At 35.9% G+C, this 16,701-nt stretch overlaps 1 protein-coding gene and 1 long non-coding RNA gene across 6 annotated transcripts in view; both read left to right on the plus strand.

The window, feature by feature from the left end:
* Nucleotides 1-314: 314 nt before the first annotated feature.
* LOC127850201 (uncharacterized) lies at nucleotides 315-10,980 on the plus strand. 4 transcript variants are annotated; one of them, XR_008035124.1, is made up of 9 exons: nucleotides 322-373; nucleotides 1,147-1,207; nucleotides 2,912-2,973; nucleotides 3,751-3,812; nucleotides 5,507-5,688; nucleotides 6,343-6,404; nucleotides 8,100-8,161; nucleotides 8,936-8,997; nucleotides 10,690-10,980. It is a non-coding gene; the product is annotated as an uncharacterized LOC127850201 (long non-coding RNA). The 4 variants fall into 4 exon arrangements; XR_008035122.1 differs by lacking the exons at nucleotides 1,147-1,207; nucleotides 2,912-2,973 and having other exon boundaries at nucleotides 315-373; nucleotides 5,507-5,568; XR_008035126.1 differs by lacking the exons at nucleotides 322-373; nucleotides 1,147-1,207; nucleotides 2,912-2,973 and adding an exon at nucleotides 379-493 and having other exon boundaries at nucleotides 5,507-5,568.
* A 3,307-nt stretch (nucleotides 10,981-14,287) lies between these two features.
* Nucleotides 14,288-16,701, plus strand: part of LOC127850017 (uncharacterized) — a 36,296-nt gene continuing 33,882 nt past the window's right edge. Inside the window, exon 1 of one of the 2 annotated variants that reach the window (XM_052382752.1) lies at nucleotides 14,288-14,404. The gene's annotated coding sequence lies outside the window, so the exon portion shown is untranslated. The remainder of the gene's footprint in view (nucleotides 14,405-16,701) is intronic. The other variant, XM_052382760.1, reaches the window with a different exon arrangement.

Here is a 16,701-nt window from a genome sequence, read left to right on the forward strand (position 1 = left end):
TTGAAAATATGATACAGAATGGCCAAATGGACAGCTAATCCAGCCAAACTTAATATATTGGTGCAATATGGATGGGATGATAATAATATGAAAGAAAAACACATTTCAGTAAAAATAAATTTCTCTTATAGGTTACAATACACTAAATACTTTTGGTGTTCAATGCTATAACCCTCTAAAAACAAAACTTCATTTATTTGAAGACACAATCTCTGTACGGGCACTTGCCATGACTTTATTTTTGAATATTTCTGTGTTCATGTGGTAGGGAAAACATTGTTGTATACTACAAATTCCCTGTTTTGCTTTTAGGTTGAGACTACATAAGACTTTGACAGTTGGCGGGAAACCATCATCAACTGGAGAGATGCCGGTAAAAAGATGGCCATAAAACAGTGACCGCTGATTCGCATTGAGTTCTTTCTTACATATTGGATGACCTATGTTTTTTATTGTTTAAATCATTGCGGCTTGGAATGCTCTTTAAGAAAAGGTATGGTTATGGGGGGTCTACGCGCAAAAGTTTGACTTTATTTTTGTTAAAGTTATTGCTTTTACATTGAATTTGTGCAGGAAATCTTTTGGTATGTTGTGACCTAAACTAACTTATGATAAAATGAAATATCATCTGCAAGTGCAAAATATGACTGGGAAAGCAGATTTTTGGTCATTTCTTAGCAAAAGGGAAGAAAATAAGTGCATTAAATGCATGAATTCAGATTATTTGACCTGGAATAGTTGTTTTTCAAGTTGACCCCCCCACCCTTATATAGTGGAATAAGGGCTAAATTGCTTTCCGACTTAAATTCAACCGCATATTGGTTGACCGTGTCGCGTTATGTGTTACATGAAGTTAGAATTCAACGCCGCCAGGGACTCCATGATCGAGTAACGCAACTAAAACTTTTGCGAAAAGCATGAACATTCAAACAGAGCCCCATTCCACCGACATGGAATGGCAGGCATTTTTACAGTATGGACAGTGCAGCAGATGCTTAACTGAGCCAGCCTTCATATTTAGTACAATCATGAATTGAGCAAGATTTTATCACTTCATATTATTCATAAAAGTACACTTAAAATACATAAATGCATGTTTTTGTTTCATTTTTTTATCTTTTTCTATGGGTATTTTGACTTTTTCAGGAAGAGGAATGTCTGCGACTAAGTCAAGGGCCACTGGATAAGGGTTGTTGATGGCAAACAGGTAATAATATCATTTTGTTATCATGTACACAAGCAAATAAGCATATTTATGATGCTTTAGGTGTGAAAGACTGTCATAATCAGGATTGTGGTCACTCACACCCTTGCCGTCATGTAATTCTCCTCGCAGTTTGTATTGATAGTTCCGCGTCCTGACATGTAAAGCTCGTGCTTTGTTGGCAGCTGAAGTTGGCACTTAACAGGGTTATCCTTGTTCCTGAGCATGTATGCAGTACAGCTGAGTTGATTTGCTACTGTTACCCTACAATTAGCTTGTTTTTGGTATTGTTTCCTCACAATATGCTTATATTCATGGTTCCGGCTTTAAAATGGTGTCGCGCCTTACTTAACATAGGATTGTTATAGCAAGTGTCCCCTTCATCATTTACCTTAGAGGGATTTTTTTGACAAAATTTGGCACTTTCAGCAACTTGTTTTTGTTTTTTATTTGGTTACATGCTTCTCTCATTCAGTGATTTAATGACAGTATTGTCCTTATTCTTTTTTCTTTGCATAGAAAGGTGACATGAATCATTGATATTTGTTGTGTTGAGAATTCTGCAGGAAAGCTGTGTCCCCAAAAGAAGTACTAGAAACCCCTTTCAGGACACTGCCTTGATCTGAACTGCCTTTCTACCCTATTACTACATGGAACATCATTGCTAAGCTTATAATGCTTGCCTACATATGTGTTTTTTGTTCAATTTAACTTTTCCTTCCAGCTTAAATCCCCCCCCCCCCCCCCCCCCCCCCCCCCCCCAACAAATGAGCATTGTATTCTTTCGCTTGGTTACAAACTCCCATTTGGACCAGATTGCCACCATAAAAATAGCCTAAAGTACATATTTTGTGTCCAAAATATGAAAAATTTGTATTGTCTTGAACCTCTAAATGAGAGCTGGCAATGCATTTTGACCATCTGCTGCAGTTAAAAGGCACCCATGACATTATATGCTAGAATATTTCATTGGCGGCTGGTAAATAAATGGGCACCGATCGACAAGGCGCTTTCAAGATTTTACACTTTTATTGGTGTGAAATAACAAGTTATTGGAAGCTTATTGATTTTCTACACTTCAAAGTATCTTTGATCTCTCATTTTGACTAATTAGTTTATTGTCTTGGATGAAATTGGATTGTTTTTGCTTTGAAATTGGCATTTTTGGGATGATTAAAAAAAAACACACAAAAAAGACATTATCAAAATTGCTTAGAGTGAAAATATCTAACAAATTCATTCTTTCCCCACCACACATTAGCCCCACTTGCATGTCTTTTTGGTTTTGTTTTGGTATTTTATTGCAGATATTGAACACAACAGCTTTAAATCTTAAAGGGGCAGTTAAGCTTTAACAGGCCTAATATCGCCTTCTTCGGACTGAAAACACCCGCGTGTGAAAATATGATACAGAATGGCCAAATGGACAGCTAATCCAGCCAAACTTAATATATTGGTGCAATATGGATGGGATGATAATAATATGAAAGAAAAACACATTTCAGTAAAATAAATTTCTCTTATAGGTTACAATACACTAAATACTTTTGGTGTTCAATGCTATACCCTCTAAAAACAAAATCTTCATTTATTTGAAGACACAATTCTCTGTACGGGCACTTGCCATGACTTTATTTTGAATATTTCTGTGTTCATGTGGTAGGGAAAACATTGTTGTATACTACAAATTCCCTGTTTTGCTTTTAGGTTGGAGACTACATAAGACTTTGACAGTTGGCGGGAAACCATCATCAACTGGAGAGATGCCGGTAAAAAAGATGGCCATAAAACAGGTGACCGCTGATTCGCATTGAGTTCTTTCTTACATATTGGATGACCTATGTTTTTTATTGTTTAAATCATTGCGGCTTGGAATGCTCTTTAAGAAAAGGTATGGTTATGGGGGTGTCTACGCGCAAAAGTTTGACTTTATTTTTTGTTAAAGTTATTGCTTTTACATTGAATTTGTGCAGGAAATCTTTTGGTATGTTGTGACCTAAACTAACTTATGATAAAAATGAAATATCATCTGCAAGTGCAAAATATGACTGGGAAAGCAGATTTTTGGTCATTTCTTAGCAAAAGGGAAGAAAATAAGTGCATTAAATGCATGAATTCAGATTATTTGACCTGGAATAGTTGTTTTTCAAGTTGACCCCCCACCCTTATATAGTGGAATAAGGGCTAAATTGCTTTCCGACTTAAATTCAAACCGCATATTGGTTGACCGTGTCGCGTTAATGTGTTACATGAAGTTAGAATTCAACGCCAGGGACTCCATGATCGAGTAACGCAACTAAAACTTTTGCGAAAAGCATGAACATTCAAACAGAGCCCCATTTCACCGACATGGAATGGCAGGCATTTTTACAGTATGGACAGTGCAGCAGATGCTTAACTGAGCCAGCCTTCATATTTAGTACAATCATGAATTGAGCAAGATTTTATCACTTCATATTATTCATAAAAGTACACTTAAAATACATAAATGCATGTTTTTGTTTCATTTTTTTATCTTTTTCTATTGGGTATTTTGACTTTTTCAGGAAGAGGAATGTCTGCGACTAAGTCAAGGGCCACTGGATAAGGGTTGTTGATGGCAAAACAGGTAATAATATCATTTTGTTATCATGTACACAAGCAAATAAGCATATGTATGATGCTTTAGGTGTGAAAGACTGTCATAATCAGGATTGTGGTCACTCACACCCTTGCCGTCATGTAATTCTCCTCGCAGTTTGTATTGATAGTTCCGCGTCCTGACATGTAAAGCTCGTGCTTTGTTGGCAGCTGAAGTTGGCACTTAACAGGGTTATCCTTGTTCCTGAGCATGTATGCAGTACAGCTGAGTTGATTTGCTACTTGTTACCCTACAATTAGCTTGTTTTTGGTATTGTTTTCTCACAATATGCTTATATTCATGGTTCCGGCTTAAAATGGTGTCGCGCCTTACTTAAACATAGGATTGTTATAGCAAGTGTCCCCTTCATCATTTACCTTAGAGGGATTTTTTTGACAAAATTTGGCACTTTCAGCAACTTGTTTTGTTTTTTATTTGGTACATGCTTCTCTCATTCAGTGATTTAATGACAGTATTGTCCTTATTCTTTTTTCTTTGCATAGAAAGGTGACATGAATCATTGATATTTGTTGTGTTGAGAATTCTGCAGGAAGCTGTGTCCCCAAAAGAAGTACTAGAAACCCCTTTCAGGACACTGCCTTGATCTGAACTGCCTTTCTACCCCTATTACTACATGGAACATCATTGCTAAGCTTATAATGCTTGCCTACATATGTGTTTTTTGTTCAATTTAACTTTTCCTTCCAGCTTAAATCCCCCCCCCCCCCCCCCCCCCCCCAACAAATGAGCATTGTATTCTTTCGCTTGGTTACAAACTCCCATTTGGACCAGATTGCCACCATAAAAATAGCCTAAAGTACATATTTTGTGTCCAAAATATGAAAATTTGTATTGTCTTGAACCTCTAAATGAGAGCTGGCAATGCATTTTGACCATCTGCTGCAGTTAAAGGCACCCATGACATTATATGCTAGAATATTTCATTGGCGGCTGGTAAATAAATGGGCACCGATCGACAAGGCGCTTTCAAGATTTTACACTTTTATTGGTGTGAAATAACAAGTTATTGGAAGCTTATTGATTTCTACACTTCAAAGTATCTTTGATCTCTCATTTTGACTAATTAGTTTATTGTCTTGGATGAAATTGGATTGTTTTTGCTTTGAAATTGGCATTTTTGGGATGATTAAAAAAAAACACACAAAAAAGACATTATCAAAATTGCTTAGAGTGAAAATATCTAACAAATTCATTCTTTCCCCACCACACATTAGCCCCACTTGCATGTCTTTTTGGTTTGTTTTGGTATTTTATTGCAGATATTGAACACAACAGCTTTAAATCTTAAAGGGGCAGTTAAGCTTTAACAGGCCTAATATCGCCTTCTTCGGACTGAAAACACCCGCGTGTGAAAATATGATACAGAATGGCCAAATGGACAGCTAATCCAGCCAAACTTAATATATTGGTGCAATATGGATGGGATGATAATAATATGAAAGAAAAACACATTTCAGTAAAAATAAATTTCTCTTATAGGTTACAATACACTAAATACTTTTGGTGTTCAATGCTATACCCTCTAAAAACAAAATCTTCATTTATTTGAAGACACAATTCTCTGTACGGGCACTTGCCATGACTTTATTTTTGAATATTTCTGTGTTCATGTGGTAGGGAAAACATTGTTGTATACTACAAATTCCCTGTTTTGCTTTTAGGTTGGAGACTACATAAGACTTTGACAGTTGGCGGGAAACCATCATCAACTGGAGAGATGCCGGTAAAAAGATGGCCATAAAACAGTGACCGCTGATTCGCATTGAGTTCTTTCTTACATATTGGATGACCTATGTTTTTTATTGTTTAAATCATTGCGGCTTGGAATGCTCTTTAAGAAAAGGTATGGTTATGGGGGTGTCTACGCGCAAAAGTTTGACTTTATTTTTTGTTAAAGTTATTGCTTTTACATTGAATTTGTGCAGGAAATCTTTTGGTATGTTGTGACCTAAACTAACTTATGATAAAAATGAAATATCATCTGCAAGTGCAAAATATGACTGGGAAAGCAGATTTTTGGTCATTTCTTAGCAAAAGGGAAGAAAATAAGTGCATTAAATGCATGAATTCAGATTATTTGACCTGGAATAGTTGTTTTTCAAGTTGACCCCCCACCCTTATATAGTGGAATAAGGGCTAAATTGCTTTCCGACTTAAATTCAACCGCATATTGGTTGACCGTGTCGCGTTAATGTGTTACATGAAGTTAGAATTCAACGCCAGGGACTCCATGATCGAGTAACGCAACTAAAACTTTTGCGAAAAGCATGAACATTCAAACAGAGCCCCATTTCACCGACATGGAATGGCAGGCATTTTTACAGTATGGACAGTGCAGCAGATGCTTAACTGAGCCAGCCTTCATATTTAGTACAATCATGAATTGAGCAAGATTTTATCACTTCATATTATTCATAAAAGTACACTTAAAATACATAAATGCATGTTTTTGTTTCATTTTTTTATCTTTTTCTATTGGGTATTTTGACTTTTTCAGGAAGAGGAATGTCTGCGACTAAGTCAAGGGCCACTGGATAAGGGTTGTTGATGGCAAAACAGGTAATAATATCATTTTGTTATCATGTACACAAGCAAATAAGCATATGTATGATGCTTTAGGTGTGAAAGACTGTCATAATCAGGATTGTGGTCACTCACACCCTTGCCGTCATGTAATTCTCCTCGCAGTTTGTATTGATAGTTCCGCGTCCTGACATGTAAAGCTCGTGCTTTGTTGGCAGCTGAAGTTGGCACTTAACAGGGTTATCCTTGTTCCTGAGCATGTATGCAGTACAGCTGAGTTGATTTGCTACTTGTTACCCTACAATTAGCTTGTTTTTGGTATTGTTTTCTCACAATATGCTTATATTCATGGTTCCGGCTTAAAATGGTGTCGCGCCTTACTTAAACATAGGATTGTTATAGCAAGTGTCCCCTTCATCATTTACCTTAGAGGGATTTTTTTGACAAAATTTGGCACTTTCAGCAACTTGTTTTGTTTTTTATTTGGTACATGCTTCTCTCATTCAGTGATTTAATGACAGTATTGTCCTTATTCTTTTTTCTTTGCATAGAAAGGTGACATGAATCATTGATATTTGTTGTGTTGAGAATTCTGCAGGAAGCTGTGTCCCCAAAAGAAGTACTAGAAACCCCTTTCAGGACACTGCCTTGATCTGAACTGCCTTTCTACCCCTATTACTACATGGAACATCATTGCTAAGCTTATAATGCTTGCCTACATATGTGTTTTTTGTTCAATTTAACTTTTCCTTCCAGCTTAAATCCCCCCCCCCCCCCCCCCCCCCCCCAACAAATGAGCATTGTATTCTTTCGCTTGGTTACAAACTCCCATTTGGACCAGATTGCCACCATAAAAATAGCCTAAAGTACATATTTTGTGTCCAAAATATGAAAATTTGTATTGTCTTGAACCTCTAAATGAGAGCTGGCAATGCATTTTGACCATCTGCTGCAGTTAAAAGGCACCCATGACATTATATGCTAGAATATTTCATTGGCGGCTGGTAAATAAATGGGCACCGATCGACAAGGCGCTTTCAAGATTTTACACTTTTATTGGTGTGAAATAACAAGTTATTGGAAGCTTATTGATTTCTACACTTCAAAGTATCTTTGATCTCTCATTTTGACTAATTAGTTTATTGTCTTGGATGAAATTGGATTGTTTTTGCTTTGAAATTGGCATTTTTGGGATGATTAAAAAAAACACACAAAAAAGACATTATCAAAATTGCTTAGAGTGAAAATATCTAACAAATTCATTCTTTCCCCACCACACATTAGCCCCACTTGCATGTCTTTTTGGTTTGTTTTGGTATTTTATTGCAGATATTGAACACAACAGCTTTAAATCTTAAAGGGGCAGTTAAGCTTTAACAGGCCTAATATCGCCTTCTTCGGACTGAAAACACCCGCGTGTGAAAATATGATACAGAATGGCCAAATGGACAGCTAATCCAGCCAAACTTAATATATTGGTGCAATATGGATGGGATGATAATAATATGAAAGAAAAACACATTTCAGTAAAAATAAATTTCTCTTATAGGTTACAATACACTAAATACTTTTGGTGTTCAATGCTATACCCTCTAAAAACAAAATCTTCATTTATTTGAAGACACAATTCTCTGTACGGGCACTTGCCATGACTTTATTTTTGAATATTTCTGTGTTCATGTGGTAGGGAAAACATTGTTGTATACTACAAATTCCCTGTTTTGCTTTTAGGTTGGAGACTACATAAGACTTTGACAGTTGGCGGGAAACCATCATCAACTGGAGAGATGCCGGTAAAAAGATGGCCATAAAACAGTGACCGCTGATTCGCATTGAGTTCTTTCTTACATATTGGATGACCTATGTTTTTTATTGTTTAAATCATTGCGGCTTGGAATGCTCTTTAAGAAAAGGTATGGTTATGGGGGTGTCTACGCGCAAAAGTTTGACTTTATTTTTTGTTAAAGTTATTGCTTTTACATTGAATTTGTGCAGGAAATCTTTTGGTATGTTGTGACCTAAACTAACTTATGATAAAAATGAAATATCATCTGCAAGTGCAAAATATGACTGGGAAAGCAGATTTTTGGTCATTTCTTAGCAAAAGGGAAGAAAATAAGTGCATTAAATGCATGAATTCAGATTATTTGACCTGGAATAGTTGTTTTTCAAGTTGACCCCCCACCCTTATATAGTGGAATAAGGGCTAAATTGCTTTCCGACTTAAATTCAACCGCATATTGGTTGACCGTGTCGCGTTAATGTGTTACATGAAGTTAGAATTCAACGCCAGGGACTCCATGATCGAGTAACGCAACTAAAACTTTTGCGAAAAGCATGAACATTCAAACAGAGCCCCATTTCACCGACATGGAATGGCAGGCATTTTTACAGTATGGACAGTGCAGCAGATGCTTAACTGAGCCAGCCTTCATATTTAGTACAATCATGAATTGAGCAAGATTTTATCACTTCATATTATTCATAAAAGTACACTTAAAATACATAAATGCATGTTTTTGTTTCATTTTTTTATCTTTTTCTATTGGGTATTTTGACTTTTTCAGGAAGAGGAATGTCTGCGACTAAGTCAAGGGCCACTGGATAAGGGTTGTTGATGGCAAAACAGGTAATAATATCATTTTGTTATCATGTACACAAGCAAATAAGCATATGTATGATGCTTTAGGTGTGAAAGACTGTCATAATCAGGATTGTGGTCACTCACACCCTTGCCGTCATGTAATTCTCCTCGCAGTTTGTATTGATAGTTCCGCGTCCTGACATGTAAAGCTCGTGCTTTGTTGGCAGCTGAAGTTGGCACTTAACAGGGTTATCCTTGTTCCTGAGCATGTATGCAGTACAGCTGAGTTGATTTGCTACTTGTTACCCTACAATTAGCTTGTTTTTGGTATTGTTTTCTCACAATATGCTTATATTCATGGTTCCGGCTTAAAATGGTGTCGCGCCTTACTTAAACATAGGATTGTTATAGCAAGTGTCCCCTTCATCATTTACCTTAGAGGGATTTTTTTGACAAAATTTGGCACTTTCAGCAACTTGTTTTGTTTTTTATTTGGTACATGCTTCTCTCATTCAGTGATTTAATGACAGTATTGTCCTTATTCTTTTTTCTTTGCATAGAAAGGTGACATGAATCATTGATATTTGTTGTGTTGAGAATTCTGCAGGAAGCTGTGTCCCCAAAAGAAGTACTAGAAACCCCTTTCAGGACACTGCCTTGATCTGAACTGCCTTTCTACCCCTATTACTACATGGAACATCATTGCTAAGCTTATAATGCTTGCCTACATATGTGTTTTTTGTTCAATTTAACTTTTCCTTCCAGCTTAAATCCCCCCCCCCCCCCCCCCCCCAACAAATGAGCATTGTATTCTTTCGCTTGGTTACAAACTCCCATTTGGACCAGATTGCCACCATAAAAATAGCCTAAAGTACATATTTTGTGTCCAAAATATGAAAATTTGTATTGTCTTGAACCTCTAAATGAGAGCTGGCAATGCATTTTGACCATCTGCTGCAGTTAAAAGGCACCCATGACATTATATGCTAGAATATTTCATTGGCGGCTGGTAAATAAATGGGCACCGATCGACAAGGCGCTTTCAAGATTTTACACTTTTATTGGTGTGAAATAACAAGTTATTGGAAGCTTATTGATTTCTACACTTCAAAGTATCTTTGATCTCTCATTTTGACTAATTAGTTTATTGTCTTGGATGAAATTGGATTGTTTTTGCTTTGAAATTGGCATTTTTGGGATGATTAAAAAAAAACACACAAAAAAGACATTATCAAAATTGCTTAGAGTGAAAATATCTAACAAATTCATTCTTTCCCCACCACACATTAGCCCCACTTGCATGTCTTTTTGGTTTGTTTTGGTATTTTATTGCAGATATTGAACACAACAGCTTTAAATCTTAAAGGGGCAGTTAAGCTTTAACAGGCCTAATATCGCCTTCTTCGGACTGAAAACACCCGCGTGTGAAAATATGATACAGAATGGCCAAATGGACAGCTAATCCAGCCAAACTTAATATATTGGTGCAATATGGATGGGATGATAATAATATGAAAGAAAAACACATTTCAGTAAAAATAAATTTCTCTTATAGGTTACAATACACTAAATACTTTTGGTGTTCAATGCTATACCCTCTAAAAACAAAATCTTCATTTATTTGAAGACACAATTCTCTGTACGGGCACTTGCCATGACTTTATTTTTGAATATTTCTGTGTTCATGTGGTAGGGAAAACATTGTTGTATACTACAAATTCCCTGTTTTGCTTTTAGGTTGGAGACTACATAAGACTTTGACAGTTGGCGGGAAACCATCATCAACTGGAGAGATGCCGGTAAAAAGATGGCCATAAAACAGTGACCGCTGATTCGCATTGAGTTCTTTCTTACATATTGGATGACCTATGTTTTTTATTGTTTAAATCATTGCGGCTTGGAATGCTCTTTAAGAAAAGGTATGGTTATGGGGGTGTCTACGCGCAAAAGTTTGACTTTATTTTTTGTTAAAGTTATTGCTTTTACATTGAATTTGTGCAGGAAATCTTTTGGTATGTTGTGACCTAAAATGATGGCTACATGCAACTAAATGTAGCCTGCCGGTTAAATACTACTCATATTTTGTTATTAAATCTTTTGGTGATATGTTTATTTTAGAAATCTTTTTTAAGCAAACTACTTATAAACCAGAGCTTAATAAGTGAAAATATGGTAAAACCCTGTGATTTACTTAAGCTCCAAAAAATATCAGAAAAGAAAATTACTTTAAAATGGTAGCTTCAGAATTTCGTATTGGAAATTAAAGCATTGAAAGAAATTAATCCTCGGTTTATATCAATTAATATTGAAATATAATTTTCTGTCATAACATTGGGTCTGACACATGCTGGTTAAAAAATACTTGGTACTAACTTGAAACAATAAAACACATAATTTTGTACACTGTTCTTTGCAATGAATTGATTATATAATACGAATGACAGAACGTCATGTTATTAAAGCTGTTTAATATTGCGACTTAAAAAGGAGTACCGGTATTATTCTAATTATACTTATGCTAATATACTAATTAAACGCATTAAACGTGTTCATCATGGTTCGTGTGTTATTGCAAAAGTATTGAAATCCTTACGAGCATCTTTTATACACAGTTAAATTATATGGAATAAACTCAAGTCAAATGCTTTGTTCTTGATATCTGACTTCTTAACAAATACAATCCAGACTGTTGTCCTGAAGGGAACTATGTCAGACAACGTAACGGTAACCTCCGGGGTTTCCACAGGGCATTTTTGTGTGACTCATCTTGTTTTTTATCTACATAAACGACTTTGCTGATTACATCAAGCATATAACCCTAAGACTCTTAGCAGATAATAGAATAAGCTTCAAGAATATCAACAACCGATCTGATGCCCCAAAGCTCAAGCTGCTGGTCGATAGTAGCAGGGCTAGTTGATGCAACTTCATCCTGCATAAATGTAACAACCTAAGCATTGCTCAGAAAAGAAATTCTGTCATATTCTCATAAAAACTACAAATTTACACGATCACATCCTTGAAAAAGGTAAACCACACCAGGCACATAGGTCTTACACTCCAAAGTAACATCTAACGGGGTAAACATATTCATTCAATCACAAATAATGCAGATCCCTAATCCAGCCTCTTTAGATACATTAAAACATCAAAACAAAAGACTCCTGTAAATTTCCATTCTACCCGAAAAAAGTTATTCAATGTAATTCACTTAATTAGGATATATTCACGAGGTAGCAACAGAAGTTTTCAAAACATTCATTGTCCCCTTATGTCCTTAAGAAAATAACCATGTACCGGTAAATAATTGTTAATGGACATCCAAATGATCACCTCTGAAAAGTTATCACCCCATAACTAAAAAACGTAAGCACAAAATCTTCTTGGATTTCTAACATTAACAAGATCTCGAAAAGCGCAAATTCCACCCTTTGCTTCATAAGACGTAACTTAATTTGAAACACTGTTCTAAATTCTGACGTAAAAATTACAGCTCCATTGTTTGGGACCCACATTTACAAAAAGACATAAATAAACTGGACAGAATCCAAAAGCGGCAGCAAGATTTATCACCGGTGACTACGCCAATAGACCTACAGGCTGTGTCGCTAGAATACTTGAGTATATGAAAATCTCTTCACTCCAAAAAAGAAGGAAGCCAAGCAGATTGACATTTTCCCATAAGTGGTTGAAGGGCTGGTGCCAGCCCAGCCAAGCCATGACTTCCTAACCCAGTCCGTGTATCAAAACACAAAGTCACCCCTAAGACTTTCTCAGATTTTAAGGCCAACAAGATTAGTGATAAATACTCTACACATAAATCCAAGTGCTTTGTGTCAATCCAGTGCAAAACTCCACAAGATACAAACTCATTATTTCCAAAAAATAAAATCTCGCGGAACTTTATTAAAGTGTTGTGCGCGCAGATATACTTACTTACTTATGGAAACTTGTGGATATTTTCCAGCACAGCTCAAGCCTCTACGCCGGATTCAGAGTCATTTATTACAATCTTCTATGTCGCGGTATGTGACTTCCGTTGTTACAATTAATCGTTCCCTGTAGTTATATAGCACATCTTGGTTTTTCCAGTGATTGTCGAGTCTATTCTTAAATGAATTTATGGTTTTAGCACTTGCTACATGGTATGGGAGGCTATTCCAGATTTTTGCTGCTCTCAGTGTAAAGCAGTATTTTCTTGAAGTGAAGTTTGGTCTTGGTACAAAGATTGTATCTCATCTAGACGTTTCACGTGTAGAATAGAATAAATGTATTTCTTTAGTCGTTCTTCGTATTTCAAGTTGTTAAAGCCTTGGAGTTGCTTTGTGGCGCGTATTTGTACACCTTCAATTAAGTTATTGTGTTTTTCGAGATAAGGGAACCAGACCGAGCTGGCATAGTCATGGCGTGATTTAACAAGTGCTTTATATAGAGGATATTTATTGGATTCGGTGGATTATCGATTTTAATTCACGAGTGATCATAGAAAATAATATTTTCACGAGTGGCGCAGCCACGAGTGAAAATATATATATTTTCTATGATCACGAGTGAATTAAAATCGATATTCCATCGAATCCAACAAATTTTCTTTTTATTTTATGCTTTTTTCACCGTTAATATACACTGTTAAAGAGTTTAACTAAAGAATTTCGCTGGGATAATGACGTCATTTCGTCAAAAAAAGACGTCATTTCGCAGTAAACAGTGAAAATTATCGATAATGTTCACTGATAATTTACACTGTTTGAAACAGTGAAATTATCAGTTTTAATTCACTGATATTTCTCTATAAACCACCGAAAAGCATCAAATAAATAGTGGTAGAAATGATATTTCGTCAAGATTTTGGAATGCCCTTCGAATTATTGCTGACATAGAGTTGGCTTTTTTTTATTTGTTCACTTATATGTTTTTCGAAAGAAAGCTTGTCGTTTATGATAACTCCTATGTCTTTCTCCTCATTGATTCGTTTTAAAGCTAATAATTGACGGCTCGATCTTAGTTCTTATAGTTGACGGCTTCCGGTCACCTACAGTAGGACTAACAATCCTCTCTTGCGCCGACGCCGAAAGCCATGCAACGTATCTATCCAGACCCTGATCCAGATTCTTGCTACAATGAGTGCTGAAGATGACGAGATTACGACTGAGAATTGTGTGAAGCTAAATCTTGTATGTTCTGAATGCACGTTTTCATTCCAACTTATCATAACCATCGCGTCGTTTGTTATGACTTTTCCCGAGCATAACTATCGTAAAACCTTCTGGAGCTTACTGGAAAGAATTTGTTGGTTCTCGGAAAATATATTTCGACCGTCATGACATTGGACCGCTCTGACCCAACTAAGTTAAAACAGTACTGTATCACGTGACTTTACCTCCTAAAATTTAAAATAAACTATTATTATTGAATTCAACGCGTGTAATCTGATTTATTTGCGTGATTTAAGGTCAGTATTAGCATATACGTTTTCAAATTGTTATATGTGTTTATATTGAACGTGTAATAGCAAATAAATCAGCCCACCGATGCATGTGCGTCGCTTGCAATGTATTTTCGTGGTAGTATTTTACAAGTTGTTTAATTATTTTGTAACAATACGGCGTCATTAAAGGAGACACTCCTGGTCAAGAATTAGTCTTTTCATCAAGGTACAAATTAAAAGAATTACACTTTTATGTCCCCCACTAAAGTAAAGTGTTGCTCATAGTTGCTCATAGTTGTGCTGCTTTTCGCTTTGTTACTAGTTTTATTGTGAGAAAGCTGCTGATCAGTTCACCCCAAATCTGATTTGAGATGATATTCGTTCTTAGATAAGTTTTATCCGGTCGCACTTTTGTGTTTCTTTTTGTGTTCAGTTTTTTATTTCCTTTTCTCTTATTGCAGTTTTTAGTCCTATCCACAGGAATAGATCAGCAGCTTCCTACACAGCTTTTAAACTCTCATATTGTTTTATTTGTGGTTGCAAATGTACGATTAATTTTGCTTTATATTGCTTCTGGTTTCCATCGATGCTTTATTACTACCTGGTCATTTTAAATAACTTCTTGCACTGACTCTGCTGCTGGTCCAGCTAATCTACATCCTTACATTGATTTGTTTGTTTTAAACATATTTTACCCCGTGCGTGCCACGATGATGATAATATCATGACTTAAATTGCCCCTCCTAGTGCAACACCAGCAGGAAAGTAAGGAATATGTCTACTGTAGATTAATTTGTGTTGTATGCCTTAAATTGTATCGACTGTTTGTGTATTTGTATTTCTTATGATTATGTATTTGTATTTTAATACCCAAGTAATTGTCTTTCTTTTAACTAGCTTCTTTACTCTTGTTTTACTGTTTACATTTGTTGTATAGTCGGTTCAAAAGCTTCACAGCTTATGTTATTTGTTATTGTCTTGCCGACTCAAAATAAAATTGATTTGATTTGATTTGACATATTGTTTTTGCCCTGGCTATTGGTCTGTCTGTCTGTTTGCGCCAACTTTAACATTTTGCAATAACTTTTCTATATTGAAGATAGCAACTTCATATTTGGAATGCATGTGTATCTCATGGTCATCCTTCAAGGTCAGAGGTCAAATATATGTGGCCAAAATCGCTCATTTTATGAATACTTTTGCAATATTGAAGATAGCAACTTGATATTTGGCATGCATGTGTATCTCATGGAGCTGCACATTTTGAGTGGTGAAAGGTCAAGGTCATCCTTCAAGGTCAGAGGTCAAATATATGTGGCCCAAATCGCTTATTTTATAAATACTTTCTAGGTTGGCGCTAAGGAAAAAAAATTAGTAGCCAAATTTCAGCACTACGATAACGACCCACATTATAACCTTATTTGCTCAATGAACGACATAATCATTATCATGAATCTATAGGTATCAACAATGACTGTATTAAATTATCAATGAAGTCACATTTAAATAAATTATTTGTTACCTGAAATCAAATAATTTCATATTGTTTTTTATTTTTCATTTATATTTATTTTCATGCACTGGCACAAACGGTATACAATGTTAGAACTTTCAGATATGCCCCGGTCTTTGATTGGGTGGGTCTTGCTTTGCATGCGTAGAACTTGTCATTGCAGACGACAGCAATAATTTTGCCCTCTTTCTTATAACACGGGTTTTACATGGCATACCGGTATTAATGCATAGTGAATAGTTATTATCACGTGGCTGTAGAAAAACGGTGTAAATCAGTTCTACAAATAGACATGATAAAATGTGCATGCACTGGATTGAATTTGTTACCGCATCACATTAACGGGTTTTGTTTTTCACAACTTACTCGCCGTAAGTAATTTTACTCTGCTCAACAATTGCAATTAACTTCTCATAATTAATGATTGTTTACAGTACGGTAAAAAGGTGTGATGATGATGCCCGAAACCGCCTTTAATATACTGCTTTATTTACTGGTTTTATATCACATATTAATGCTACAACTGTGATTCATTGTTAATAAACCTGCGATAAACGCTTACTCTGTGACCGACGTCAATCAAAAATAATAATCGCTATATAACTCCGCCTCCATAAACATTCTCGTAACCGATTGGACGTTAAATATCACAGTTTGGCGACTGGAAAGTTACCCGAAAATTTCCAGTTATGAATCTGTCAGCATACACGACTGTGCATGGGTTTTTTTTACTAAGAAAGTGACGCCGATATTCGGCGTCTTCCCTTACCAAAATTTTTCCCCTAAAAATACCATTTCCCCTCCAAAA

The sequence above is a fragment of the Dreissena polymorpha genome, chromosome 1 (genome assembly GCF_020536995.1).
Source record: "Dreissena polymorpha isolate Duluth1 chromosome 1, UMN_Dpol_1.0, whole genome shotgun sequence".
Classification (NCBI taxonomy): Eukaryota; Metazoa; Mollusca; class Bivalvia; order Myida; family Dreissenidae; genus Dreissena; species Dreissena polymorpha.